The following is a 14415-nucleotide window of genomic DNA, read 5'->3' on the forward strand; positions in this document are numbered from 1 at the left end:
CCTCTGGCTTTTATAACAGCTTGCAGTCTCTGAGGCATGGACTTAATGAGTGACAAACAGTACTCTTCATCAATCTGGCTCCAACTTTCTCTGATTGCTGTTGCCAGATCAGCTTTACAGGTTGGAGTCTTGTCATGGACCATTTTCTTCAACTTCCACCAAAGATTTTCAATTGGATTGAGACTATTTGCAGGCCATGTCATTGACCTTATGTGTCTTCTTTCAAGGAATATTTTCACAGTTTTTGCTCTACGGCAGGATGAATTATCATCTTGATAAATTATTTCATCATCCCCAAACATCCTTTCAATTGATGGGATAAGAAAAGTGTCCAAAATTTCAATGTAAACTTGGGCATTTATTGAAGATGTAATGACAGCCATCTCCCCAGTGCCTTTACCGGACATGCAGCCCCATAACATCAATGACTTTGGAAATTTACATGTTCTCTTCAAGCAGTCATCTTTTTATTGTTTAGCTTTTCTGTATGTAAATCCCATTTCCTTTAGGCGGTTTCTTACAGTTCGGTCACAGACATTGACTCCAGTTTCCTCCCATTTGTTCCTCATTTGTTTAGTTGTGCATTTCATGTTTTGGAGACAGATTGCTTTAAGTTTCCTGTCTTGACGCTTTGATGTCTTCCTTGGTCTACCAGTATGTTTGCCTTTAACAACCTTTCCATATTGTTTCTATTTGGTCCAATTTTAGACACAGCTGACTGTGAACAACCAACATCTTTTGCAACATTGTGTGATGATTTACCCTCTTTTAAGAGTTTGATAATCCTCTCCTTTGTTTCAATTGACATCTCTAGTGTTGGAGCCATGATTCATGTCAGTCCACTTGGTGCAACAGCTCTCCAAGGTGTGATCACTCCATTTTAGATGCAGACTAACGAGAAGATCTTATCTGATGCAGATGTTAGTTTTGGGAATGAAAATTTACAGGGTGGTTCCATAATTTTTTCCTCAATTGAGTGATTCCATAATTTTTCCCCGTTTGGTCTTGAAAAGTCACCGTTACTGGCTGCACATTATGTTTTCATGATTTTTTTTTAGTGTTTCTTAAAGTCAGAAAGTTGCCATTTCTAATGACTTTACTTTTGTGCTATGTCTGTGATCTGCTTTTTTTAAACAAAAGTAAACAACTGAATGAACATCCACAGAGCCAGGGGAGGCCATTATTTTTGCCAGGGGTTGTATTTGCAAAAATTAAAAAACTGATCTCCTGACCCAACCTAAACTCACTAATATCTGCTATATTAGGTTGGACAGTAAGCGTAGATGTATAGGTTACACCAGGCCCTGGTGACTAAGGAGGGTCATCGGCTCCTCTACCCCATGAGGATAGACCCGATGGTGCGTGATGGATGGGAGCACAGTTACTAATTTTGCATTGGAATCTCTGCTGTAATTTATTCCTCAGAGGTCCAATATGCTGCTACAATGGTTCTTGCGAAGAAGACATAAATATTCCTTTTTCGAATTATGCAACTCCTACTTAATTTTTCAAAGACATCTGCAGGTTTTATATAATTATACATATATATATATATATATATATATATATATATATATATATATATAAAATTGCCTTATTCTGTCTGTCTGTCTTGCTCCAAAATGACGTCATTACAGTGACAACCGTCACATTGGCCGCTCGCCTCAGCCCCCCGCACACATTGGTTACTGGGCTCAGCTCAGCCCCGCCCCCCGCACACATTGGCCGCTCGCCTCAGCCCAGGGGTGGGATTCAGCCAGTTCTGGCGAACCAGTTGTTAAAATAACAGCCGGTTCGCCGAACCGGCAACAATTAGCATTGACGATCCAGTACCCTGTATTCATTTGTATCGGCGTCTTTAAGACGCCGATACAAATGAATCCCCGTACCTCCGTGCACGCCGCACTTCCGGGTTCAGTGGAGCCAGTTTGCTCTGTGACCTGGCGTCCGGCGGCGTGATGACACTGCAGAGGTCACGGCAGCGTGGTGAGATTACCTCACCATTCTGCCGCCTGTCAGCGTCAGTGTGCAGAGTGCCGCGGAGGAGGACGGAGAAGAGGCCGTCGGCACTTGGAGCAGGTAAGCGCTCTGTGAGCCGAAGATGCGACTCTGCAGGGGAGAGGAGGCCACATGGACGCGGCAGGGGAGAGGGGGCCACATGGACGCTGCAGGGGAGAGGAGGCCACATGGAGCCTGCAGGGGAGAGGAGGCCATATGGACACTGCAGAGGAGAGGAGGCCACATGGACACTGCAAGGGAGAGGAGGCCACATGGACGCTGCAAGGGAGAGGAGGCCACATGGACGCTGCAAGGGAGAGAAGGCCACATGGAGCCTGCAGGGGAGAGGAGGCCACATGGAGGCTGCAAGGGAGAGGAGGCCACATGGAGCCCCCCCCCGCACACATTGGCCGCTCGGCTCAGCCCCCCCGCACACATTGGCCGCTCGGCTCAGCCCCCCGCATATATTGGGCACCTATACACCTCCCCCCCAGGACTACTCCACCTATTCACCTATTAGACACCCCCCCAGGACTACTCCTCCTATTATACTCCTCTCCCCCCAGGACTACTCCTCCTAATATACTCTTCTCCCTCTAGGACTACTCCTCCTATTATACTCCTCTCCCCCCAGGACTACTCCTCCTATTATACTCCTCTCCCCCCAGGACTACCCCTCCTATTATCCTCCTCTCTCCCCAGGACTACTCCTCCTATTATACTCCTCTCCCTCTAGGACTACTCCTCCTATTATACTCCTCTCCCCCCAGGACTACTCCTCCTATTATACTCCTCTCCCCCCAGGACTACTCCTCCTATTATCCTCCTCTCTCCCCAGGACTACTCCTCCTATTATACTCCTATCTCCCCAGGACTACTCCTCCTATTATACTCCTCTCCCCCCAGGACTACTCCTCCTATTATACTCCTCTCCCCCCAGGACTACTCCTCCTATTATACTCCTCTCCCCCCAGGACTACTCCTCCTATTATACTCCTCTCCCCCCAGGACTACTCCTCCTATTATACTCCTCTCCCCCCAGGACTACTACTCCTATTATACTCCTCTCCCCCCAGGACTATTCCTCCTATTATACTCCTCTCCCCCCAGGACTACTCCTCCTATTATACTCCTCTCCCCCCAGGACTACTCCTCCTATTATACTCCTCACTCCCCAGGACTACTCCTCCTATTATACTCCTCTCCCTCCAGGACTACTCCTCCTATTATACTCCTCTCCCCCCAGGACTACTCCTCCTATTATACTCCTCTTCCCCCAGGACTCCTCCTCCTATTATCCTCCTCTCCCCCCAGGACTACACCTCCTATTATACTCCTCTCCCCCCAGGACTACTCGTCCTATTATACTCCTCTCCCCCCAGGACTACTCCTCCTATTATACTCCTCTCCCCCCAGGACTACTCGTCCTATTATACTCCTCTCCCCCCAGGACTACTCCTCCTATTATACTCCTCTCCCCCCAGGACTACTCCTCCTATTATACTCCTCTCCCCCCAGGACTACTCCTCCTATTATACTCCTCTCCCCCCAGGACTACTCCTCCTATTATACTCCTCTCTCCCCAGGACTACTCCTCCTATTATACTGCTCTCCCCCCAGGACTACTCCTCCTATTATACTCCTCTCCCCCCAGGACTACTCCTCCTATTATACTCCTCTCCCCCCAGGACTACTCCTCCTATTATACTCCTCTCCCCCCAGGACTACTCCTCCTATTATACTCCTCTCCCCCCAGGACTACTCCTCCTATTATACTCCTCTCCCCCCAGGACTACTCCTCCTATTATACTCCTCTCCCCCCAGGACTCCTCCTCCTATTATCCTCCTCTCCCCCCAGGACTACACCTCCTATTATACTCCTCTCCCCCCAGGACTACTCGTCCTATTATACTCCTCTCCCCCCAGGACTACTCCTCCTATTATACTCCTCTCTCCCCAGGACTACTCCTCCTATTATACTCCTCTCCCCCCAGGACTCCTCCTCCTATTATCCTCCTCTCCCCCCAGGACTACACCTCCTATTATACTCCTCTCCCCCCAGGACTACACCTCCTATTATACTCCTCTCCCCCCAGGACTACTCGTCCTATTATACTCCTCTCCCCCCAGGACTACTGCTCCTATTATACTCCTCCCCCCAGGACTACTCCTCCCATTATACTCCTCTCCCCCCAGGACTACTCCTCCTAATATACTCTTCTCCCCCCAGGACTACTCCTCCTATTATCCTCCTCTCTCCCCAGGACTACTCCTCCTATTATACTCCTCTCCCTCTAGGACTACTCCTCCTAGTATACTCCTCTCCCCCCAGGACTACTCCTCCTATTATACTCCTCTCCCCCCAGGACTACTCCTCCTATTATACTCCTATCTCCTCAGGACTACTCCTCCTATTATACTCCTCTTCCCCCAGGACTACTCCTCCTATTATACTCCTCTCCCCCCAGGACTACTCCTCCTATTATCCTCCTCTCTCCCCAGGACTACTCCTCCTATTATACTCCTATCTCCCCAGGACTACTCCTCCTATTATACTCCTCTCCCCCCAGGACTACTCCTCCTATTATACTCCTCTCCCCCCAGGACTACTCCTCCTATTATACTCCTCTCCCCCCAGGACTACTCCTCCTATTATACTCCTCTCCCCCCAGGACTACTCCTCCTATTATACTCCTCTCCCCCCAGGACTACTCCTCCTATTATACTCCTCTCCCCCCAGGACTACTGCTCCTATTATACTCCTCTCCCCCCAGGACTACTCCTCCTATTATCCTCCTCTCTCCCCAGGACTACTCCTCCTATTATACTCCTATCTCCCCAGGACTACTCCTCCTATTATACTCCTCTCCCCCCAGGACTACTCCTCCTATTATACTCCTCTCCCCCCAGGACTACTCCTCCTATTATACTCCTCTCCCCCCAGGACTACTCCTCCTATTATACTCCTCTTCCCCCAGGACTCCTCCTCCTATTATCCTCCTCTCCCCCCAGGACTACACCTCCTATTATACTCCTCTCCCCCCAGGACTACTCGTCCTATTATACTCCTCTCCCCCCAGGACTACTCCTCCTATTATACTCCTCTCCCCCCAGGACTACTCGTCCTATTATACTCCTCTCCCCCCAGGACTACTCCTCCTATTATACTCCTCTCCCCCCAGGACTACTCCTCCTATTATACTCCTCTCCCCCCAGGACTACTCCTCCTATTATACTCCTCTCCCCCCAGGACTACTCCTCCTATTATACTCCTCTCTCCCCAGGACTACTCCTCCTATTATACTGCTCTCCCCCCAGGACTACTCCTCCTATTATACTCCTCTCCCCCCAGGACTACTCCTCCTATTATACTCCTCTCCCCCCAGGACTACTCCTCCTATTATACTCCTCTCCCCCCAGGACTACTCCTCCTATTATACTCCTCTCCCCCCAGGACTACTCCTCCTATTATACTCCTCTCCCCCCAGGACTCCTCCTCCTATTATACTCCTCTCCCCCCAGGACTCCTCCTCCTATTATCCTCCTCTCCCCCCAGGACTACACCTCCTATTATACTCCTCTCCCCCCAGGACTACTCGTCCTATTATACTCCTCTCCCCCCAGGACTACTCCTCCTATTATACTCCTCTCTCCCCAGGACTACTCCTCCTATTATACTCCTCTCCCCCCAGGACTCCTCCTCCTATTATCCTCCTCTCCCCCCAGGACTACACCTCCTATTATACTCCTCTCCCCCCAGGACTACACCTCCTATTATACTCCTCTCCCCCCAGGACTACTCGTCCTATTATACTCCTCTCCCCCCAGGACTACTGCTCCTATTATACTCCTCCCCCCAGGACTACTCCTCCCATTATACTCCTCTCCCCCCAGGACTACTCCTCCTAATATACTCTTCTCCCCCCAGGACTACTCCTCCTATTATCCTCCTCTCTCCCCAGGACTACTCCTCCTATTATACTCCTCTCCCTCTAGGACTACTCCTCCTAGTATACTCCTCTCCCCCCAGGACTACTCCTCCTATTATACTCCTCTCCCCCCAGGACTACTCCTCCTATTATACTCCTATCTCCTCAGGACTACTCCTCCTATTATACTCCTCTTCCCCCAGGACTACTCCTCCTATTATACTCCTCTCCCCCCAGGACTACTCCTCCTATTATCCTCCTCTCTCCCCAGGACTACTCCTCCTATTATACTCCTATCTCCCCAGGACTACTCCTCCTATTATACTCCTCTCCCCCCAGGACTACTCCTCCTATTATACTCCTCTCCCCCCAGGACTACTCCTCCTATTATACTCCTCTCCCCCCAGGACTACTCCTCCTATTATACTCCTCTCCCCCCAGGACTACTCCTCCTATTATACTCCTCTCCCCCCAGGACTACTCCTCCTATTATACTCCTCTCCCCCCAGGACTACTGCTCCTATTATACTCCTCTCCCCCCAGGACTACTCCTCCTATTATCCTCCTCTCTCCCCAGGACTACTCCTCCTATTATACTCCTATCTCCCCAGGACTACTCCTCCTATTATACTCCTCTCCCCCCAGGACTACTCCTCCTATTATACTCCTCTCCCCCCAGGACTACTCCTCCTATTATACTCCTCTCCCCCCAGGACTACTCCTCCTATTATACTCCTCTCCCCCCAGGACTACTACTGCTATTATAGTCCTCTCCCCCCAGGACTACTCCTCCTATTATACTCCTCTCCCCCCAGGACTACTCCTCCTATTATACTCCTCACTCCCCAGGACTACTCCTCCTATTATACTCCTCTCCCCCCAGGACTACTCCTCCTATTATACTCCTCTCCCCCCAGGACTACTCCTCCTATTATACTCCTCTCCCCCCAGGACTCCTCCTCCTATTATCCTCCTCTCCTCCCAGGACTACACCTCCTATTATACTCCTCTCCCCCCAGGACTACTCGTCCTATTATACTCCTCTCCCCCCAGGACTACTCCTCCTATTATACTCCTCTCCCCCCAGGACTACTCGTCCTATTATACTCCTCTCCCCCCAGGACTACTCCTCCTATTATACTCCTCTCCCCCCAGGACTACTGCTCCTATTATACTCCTCCCCCCCAGGACTACTGCTCCTATTATACTCCTCTCCCCCCAGGACTACTCCTCCTATTATCCTCCTCTCTCCCCAGGACTACTCCTCCTATTATACTCCTCTCCCCCCAGGACTACTCCTCCTATTATACTCCTCTCCCCCCAGGACTACTCCTCCTATTATCCTCCTCTCCCCCCAGGACTACTCCTCCTATTATCCTCCCCTCCCCCCAGGACTACTGCTCCTATTATCCTCCTCTCCCCCCAGGACTACTCCTCCTATTATACTCCTCTCCCCCCAGGACTACTCCTCCTATTATCCTCCTCTCCCCCCAGGACTACTCCTCCTATTATACTCCTCTCCCCCCAGGACTACTCCTCCTATTATACTCCTCCTATTATAGTCCTCTCTGAGGGGTGCGCAGCATGGGGGGTGCGCAGCATGGGGGATGGAGCACGATGGGGGTGCAAACCTCCCCCCAAAACACACACACCGCCACACACGCACCGCACAACACACTACACACACTTGGAACCACAAACGCCGCCCTACACAGACACCCACACACACAGACAACGCTGCACAGACACACAACACCCAACACATAAAACACCACGCACACACAAACACCGCGGCACACACAGACAAATATACACACACATCGCGCAACACACACACACTGCACAGAACATACCTCACCCCAAAACACACTCACGCACCCCACACACCCACACACAACCGCGCAACACACACAGCACCACACACACACAAAGCTGCAGACACACAGCGCTCCACAAACAATGCAACATACAACGCAACACACAAACACCGCTCTCACAACACCCCCACACCCAGACAACACCCAGAACATTTACAGCGCCCTACACAAACACTGGCAACTGCACACAACAACATCTATATATATATAACAAAAATCATACATCAACTACAGAATAAATTCTAGAATACCCGATGCGTTAGAATTAGACCACCATCTAGTATATATGTATTATATATATACACCTGTGTGTGTGTATGTATGTATGTGTGTGTATATATATATATATATATATATATATATATATATATATATACACACACACACATATATATATATATATGTATATATATATTACACATATATACAGTATATACACATATATATAAATATATGTATACACACACACACACACTATTATATATATTTCCATATATGACTATGATTGTTTAAGTAACATACCTTATAAGTCACAAGGCACCATAATGGATTACTGCAGAGAGAAACATTCATTACAGGGCATTTTAGCAGACGGGGCCATGTATATTCAGTGCTGCATTAATTCAGTGCAATTTAATTAGATGGCCGGCTCAGCTCAGACTATATTTAGATGACCTGTGATGCAAACTTTATTTTTAGCTGCCATTCTGAACTCTGTCTGTATAGCGCAGGATGATTGCCAATTCTGCGCAGATGTGTCCAGTACTTTGTATTATCAACTGTACGAATCAGCAAATGCCAGAAAACCCTCAGTGAGACCCATGACATTACTGTGCGACCGTGGCTAAGTTAGATGATCAATGAAAGCGTGATTCTTACAGTATGTTGACCTTAGATGATTGACATATTTAAAGGGAACCTGTCACCAGATTTGTACCCTATAAGCTGCGGCCACCACCAGTGGGGTCTTATATACAGCATTCCAGAATACTGTATATAAGAGCCCATTGTTCCCATAGACTTGTATGATTGGCGGATTGTGACTGATGATGATGCATTGCACCCTCCGCCAGACTGATCAGTCGTGGAACGACTGACCGCCGGGCGGGAGGAACGCAGCATGTAACGTTTTTTTGAGCAGCGCAATCCGTAGGATTTTGCTGCGCATGCGCTCTCTGGCTCCCTGCACCCGTAACCAGGATACACATCGGGTAACCAAGCAATGCGGTTTAGTTAGTTACCAGATATTTACACTGGTTACGTGTGCAGGGAGCCAGCGCTAAGCGGTGTACGCTGGTATCCAAGATAAATATCGGGTAACCAAGCAAAAAGTGCTTTGCTTATACCCGATATTTACCCTGGCTGTGCAGGGAGCCTGACACTTCCCCGCTCTGCTTCGCCCCCTCCCGCACTCAGCATGTACACACACACACACACACACACACACACACTCACCTGTCCCCAGTCCTGCAGTCCCCGCGGCACTGACGTCCTCAGCGCCACGGCCCAGCTTGGCTCCACCCACCCCGAACTCCGCCCCCTCGCACTCCGCCTCCCGCACACAACGGAGTCCGACAAAGAATTCTGTTCTTTGTCATCCGTTGTACAGCGCATCAGTCACATGCGTCAAGCGACGCATGTGACTGATGCAAAACAACGGAAATGTGAACTTAGCCTTATACTCACCTAGGGGGCGGTCCAGTCTGATGGGTGTCGCTGCTCTCCGATCCGGTGCTTCCTCTCTGCTGCGATTGCTGTCCTCCTTCTACCCAGCCAAGTATGGATGACGCGTCCTACATCATCCACACAGGCCGAAATTGCACTCCTGCACAGGCGCACTTTGATATGCCTGGCTGAGGGCAGATCAAAGTACTGTAATGCGCGGGCGCGAGGAAATGTTAAAGGCCGCCTGCGCATGAGCACTACAATACTTTGATCGGCCCTGAGGAGGGCCAATTAAAGTTCGTCTGCACAGGACCTCAATGCTGGTCAATGTGGATGATGTGGGAGCGTCATGCACATGGGCCTCAGAAGAAGAACAGAGATTGCCGCAGAGAAGAGGCACCGGATCAGAGAGCAGCGACGCCCATCGGATTGGACCGCCCTAGTGAGTATAATAAAAGTGTTTTTTATGTTATACAGAGCAGCCTGGGCTTTTATATACAGTATTCTGGAATGCTGTATATAAGAGCTCACTGGTGGTGGACACAGCTCATAAGGGAAAATCCTGGTGATAGGTTCCCTTTAAATCCGTCCCCTCCTCAGAGCCGGCCAGCCCCTCTTCAGAGCCGGCCCTCCCCTCCTGAGTGTCGGCCCTCCCCTCCTCAGAGCCGGCCCGCCCCTCTTCTGAGCCGGCTCGCCCCTCCTGAGTGTCGGCTCTCCCCTCCTCAGAGCCGGCCCGCCCCTCGCAGCTGTGGTCTGATCGCATGATCGGACCTCAGTCGCAGTGACATTTGCATAACACTCTGCTCCTGCTGTGCTGCCAGCGTGAGCCGAGTGTCATGCGAGAATCGCAGTAGTGCCCCGTGTGGCCCCGGCCTTATGCAGTGAATGCTAAAATACTCAGCAAAAATCGCCAGGTGTGAACACAGCCTTAAGCCGGGGCCACACAGGCCACTACTGCGATCCTCGCATGACACTGGGCTCACGCTGGCAGCACAGCAGGAGCTGAGTGTTATGCAAGTGTCACTGCGACTGAGCTACGATCTTGCGCTCGGACCACAGCGGCGGGGGGTGGGCTGGCTTTGAGGAGGGGAGGGAGGGATTTATCTCCCTCTCTCCTCCGTTGCCGGCTATTGCCATTCTCGCCCTGCACTCGCGGTACACCAATGTACTGCGAGTGCAATGCGATTTTTCTCTTGCCCCATAGACTTGAATGGGTGCGAGAGAATCTAGGATCGTATTATACCCGCAGCATGCTGCGATTGTTTTCTCGGTCCGATTAGGGCTGAGAAATTAATCGTTCATGGGTGCTGACACATAGGCTAATATTGGTCCGAGTGGAATGTGATGTTTTATCACATCCCACTCGCTCCGATTTTCATGTCGTGTGTCTTAGGCCTTAGAGTGGGAAGAGCAGCTCTGGAGCTCAAAATACTGCACTTAGTAGAGGAAGTGTGCGAAAAAGACAAGAACAGGTGCAGATGACGAGAGGAGATTACTTCACAGAATAAAACAAAACAAAATCTAAAATGTTTTCTTGTTTTCAGAGTTTATGCTTCAGCATTGTAATATGTTATTTATCTATTTAACCATAATATTGTGGCCTCAGTTACTTAGCAACTTCGCACCGTATCTGATGGGAGACGTCTTCGCATTTGGATGATGTGTAATTTAATTTTAAGCAATTTATCCATGTTCTTGTTCAGCTAAAATTAGGAAATGTATCGCAGATTAAACTTTTTATCACACATATAACAACATATATATATATATTTGGCATCATGATATGGGGGTGGTCCAGGCTGGGGATGTGCTATGTGACTGCAGGGTGCACAGCGCTGTCAGGATTTTTCGGTGGCATGTGTGGCGCCCTGGACAAGCTAGGTCTTCACAGGTACTACACCAACACACCCTACACCCCGGCTAGGCACATCTAGGTCAAACACAAATCCTTGTTGCCTTCCTCCAGGGGCTGATGTCCACACCAGGGGGTGGGCCAGGCGGTTGGTCCCGCCCACCGAGGAGTTCACAGTCCTAGAGGCGGGAAAAGTAGTCAGATGAGTTTTGGAGAGGAAAGTGGTAGCAGAGGAGACTGACCGTGTCCGGGTGCGTGGCCCGGGCACTCAGCAAGGTTGGCAGATGGTGGTGACCGTCTGCAGGAGAGGCTGATTGGAGTGAACCGTAAGGACCGGGGACGGGCGGTGGCCCGCCGGTACCGGATCGGAGAGTAAAGAGAAGCCGATGTGGAGCCCCGCAAACGCTGTGTCGGTGCATTACCTTCAGGGACTCCACGTAGATGGATCTGTCTGGTCACAGGTAGGAAACCTTCTTTGTAGTTTGTCGTGACGCCACTCTCAGATTTGCGGTCAGTGGGGACCGCCACTGCAGGTTAAGGGATGCCTGGGGCTGATGGTGGGTGCAGCCAGTTGTAGTAGCCTCCTGAGAGTGAGGCAAGCCCCAGGGCCCTGTGTAGATGTGTAGAACTACAAGGCGCAGAATGACTCAACACAGGCAGGATGTCTTTCAGGGTTTTTACTCACAGTTGATGGCAGGGTGAGTGACCCGGGCGTAGCTGGGATGAACCAAGTGGGAACCAGGTGTCCTTCAGGCTGACTTGTGAGGGTGACTACTAACTCGCCTTCCTTAGCCCTTGGTGGTTTGGGGTAACCCCGACTTTTAGTCCCTATGGGGGTCACCCAGGGAAGTTGCTGAAGCCTCACTCCCCTTCAGTTGCCGTTTGCTTGTCGCCTGGACCAGATCACTCCAGCTGCTTGCCTCCTGTGACCTATGGGCCCTAACTGTGGCTACGTGGCTGCGGCTTTTGTGGTTTTGTGGCGTGGGCTTTGAGAGCCCCACACCGGCAGGTTTAGCAAAAGAAAGCTGGATCTATCTCCGCTTCGGGATCTGCCGCCCGTTTGGGCCTGGTGCTCTCTAGCAGTCTCCTTACTTCCCACTCCGTGCTCTCTCTCTAGCTGAAGATGGATTTCGGGTAGCACTCCTAGTTGACCGTTCTCCCCCGTCGGTAGCCACTGCGCGGACGCTGTCAGACTGCACAGCCCCAGGGATCTGCTCCTCACTCGAGCTCCCTGGACTCTGCACTGCCTGGCTCACTGCTCCTCCTCTCCTGTTCTTGCCTACGCCACCTAGCAACCAGACTCTCTTACCACACCCCTTGAGAGGAGATGGAGGTTTTTGGCCCCCTCCACTATTCCAGTGAAGGTGAAGGCTTTGCCCCCTCCTGGGATCCCCAGGGGTCCTCTCATGGGTACATGTGTGAGACCTGATCACTATGCGCCTGTGTACCACACCCCGGTCAGCCTTCTGGATTACCTGTGTTGTACTGTTCCCAGCATGGGTGCAGTACTCAGTGGTGCCTGACCAGGTCAGGGGCGCCACACCAGCACCATCCGGCAGGGCTTACGGACCCCGACCAGGCTAGGAGTCACCGAAAACCGGTCAAATCTGTTAGCGAAGGGAACCTCCGGGGTTTCCCAGCAGCCAAGACCCGATTGAAGGCAACAGCTCACACCGTAGAGGGAAACACAGTCACCGCCAAGGCTACAGTTCCCAGGGCCAGAGCCTGCGAGCAAAAGGGGCTCCTTCAGCATCCATCCAAGCTGGGGAGCGGGTTACCGGTGGGAAGCCATTGGAACCAAAAAACAACACAGGTGCAGGGAAAGGCAGTCACCATCAACCGACCGGGAGGAGAAACAACCACAGCCGCCTGTGGGACCCGTCCATCCAGCCGTTTGTTTGACCAGAGACTCTGTGTGAATTACTGGCTGAGTGAGTACCACCGTGCCGTGCGGCACAGCGCTGCCCCCGTGACCCTGCACCTCACCAGGCCCCGTAACCCGCCTGACATCCTTCACCGGGCCCCGGGACAACCAACCCCTCTACCCATGGAGGGGAGAACCAACATCCCAGCTGCTCCCTGTCATCGCTCCCGGGATCCCCGTCCAGAGCAGCGGTGGTGTCACAACTTCACCACAACCGTGGGTGGCGTCACGGACAATATCCCCCAAACCACCCCCTTTCACTCACGGGCGAGAAGCGCCGCTCGAGTCCCCGGGATCCAGCCCACCGCTCGAGTCACCACCGAGCAGCAGCAGCCGGACCCGAGCAGTGGGTGAGCGCAGCGTCCCCTCCTCCGCCCGCGACACATGTATTCAATTTCCATAGTTCCAGCCACATTCCAACCTTGCTTAATTGACTTGTATTGAGTGTGGCTGTGCACTTCTAGTTGGCATGTGACTGCATGAATGTAAGTTTCATTCTTCCAGCCACATTCTGACTGGAGGCGCCAGGCTTTGCTTAATTCACTTGTATTGAGTGTGGCTGTGCACGTATAGTTGGCATGTGACCACATGTATGCAATTTCCATAGCTCCAGCCGTTCAGACTAGACATGCCCGGCCTTTCTTAATTCACATGTATTGAGCGCAGCAGTGCACGTCTAGTTGGCATGTGACCGCATGAATGCAAATTTCATACTTCCAGCCACATTTTGACTAGACGTGCCCGGCCTTGCTTAATTCACTTGTATTGAGTGTGGCTGCTCACGTCTAGTTGGCATATGACCGCATATATGCAGTTTCCATACTTACAGCGACATTCTGACTAGACGTGCCAGGCCTTGCTTAATTCACTTGTACTGAGTGTGACTGTGCATGTCTAGTTGGCAAGTGACCGTATGTATGCAATTTCCATCCATTCAGACTAGACGTGCCCGGCCTTGTTTAATTCACTTGTATTGAGTGTGGCTGCTCACGTCTAGTTGGCATGTGACCGCATGTATGCAAATTTCATACTTCCAGCCACATTCTGACTAGATGTGCCTGGTTTTGCTTAGTTCACTTGTATTGAGTGTGGCTGTGCACGTCTAGTTGGCATGTGACCATATGTATGTGGATCTCATATTTGTGGTCACGCGCCTGCCTGCTCCCAAGA

The sequence above is a fragment of the Anomaloglossus baeobatrachus genome, chromosome 7 (assembly GCF_048569485.1).
Source record: "Anomaloglossus baeobatrachus isolate aAnoBae1 chromosome 7, aAnoBae1.hap1, whole genome shotgun sequence".
Lineage (NCBI taxonomy): Eukaryota > Metazoa > Chordata > Amphibia > Anura > Aromobatidae > Anomaloglossus > Anomaloglossus baeobatrachus.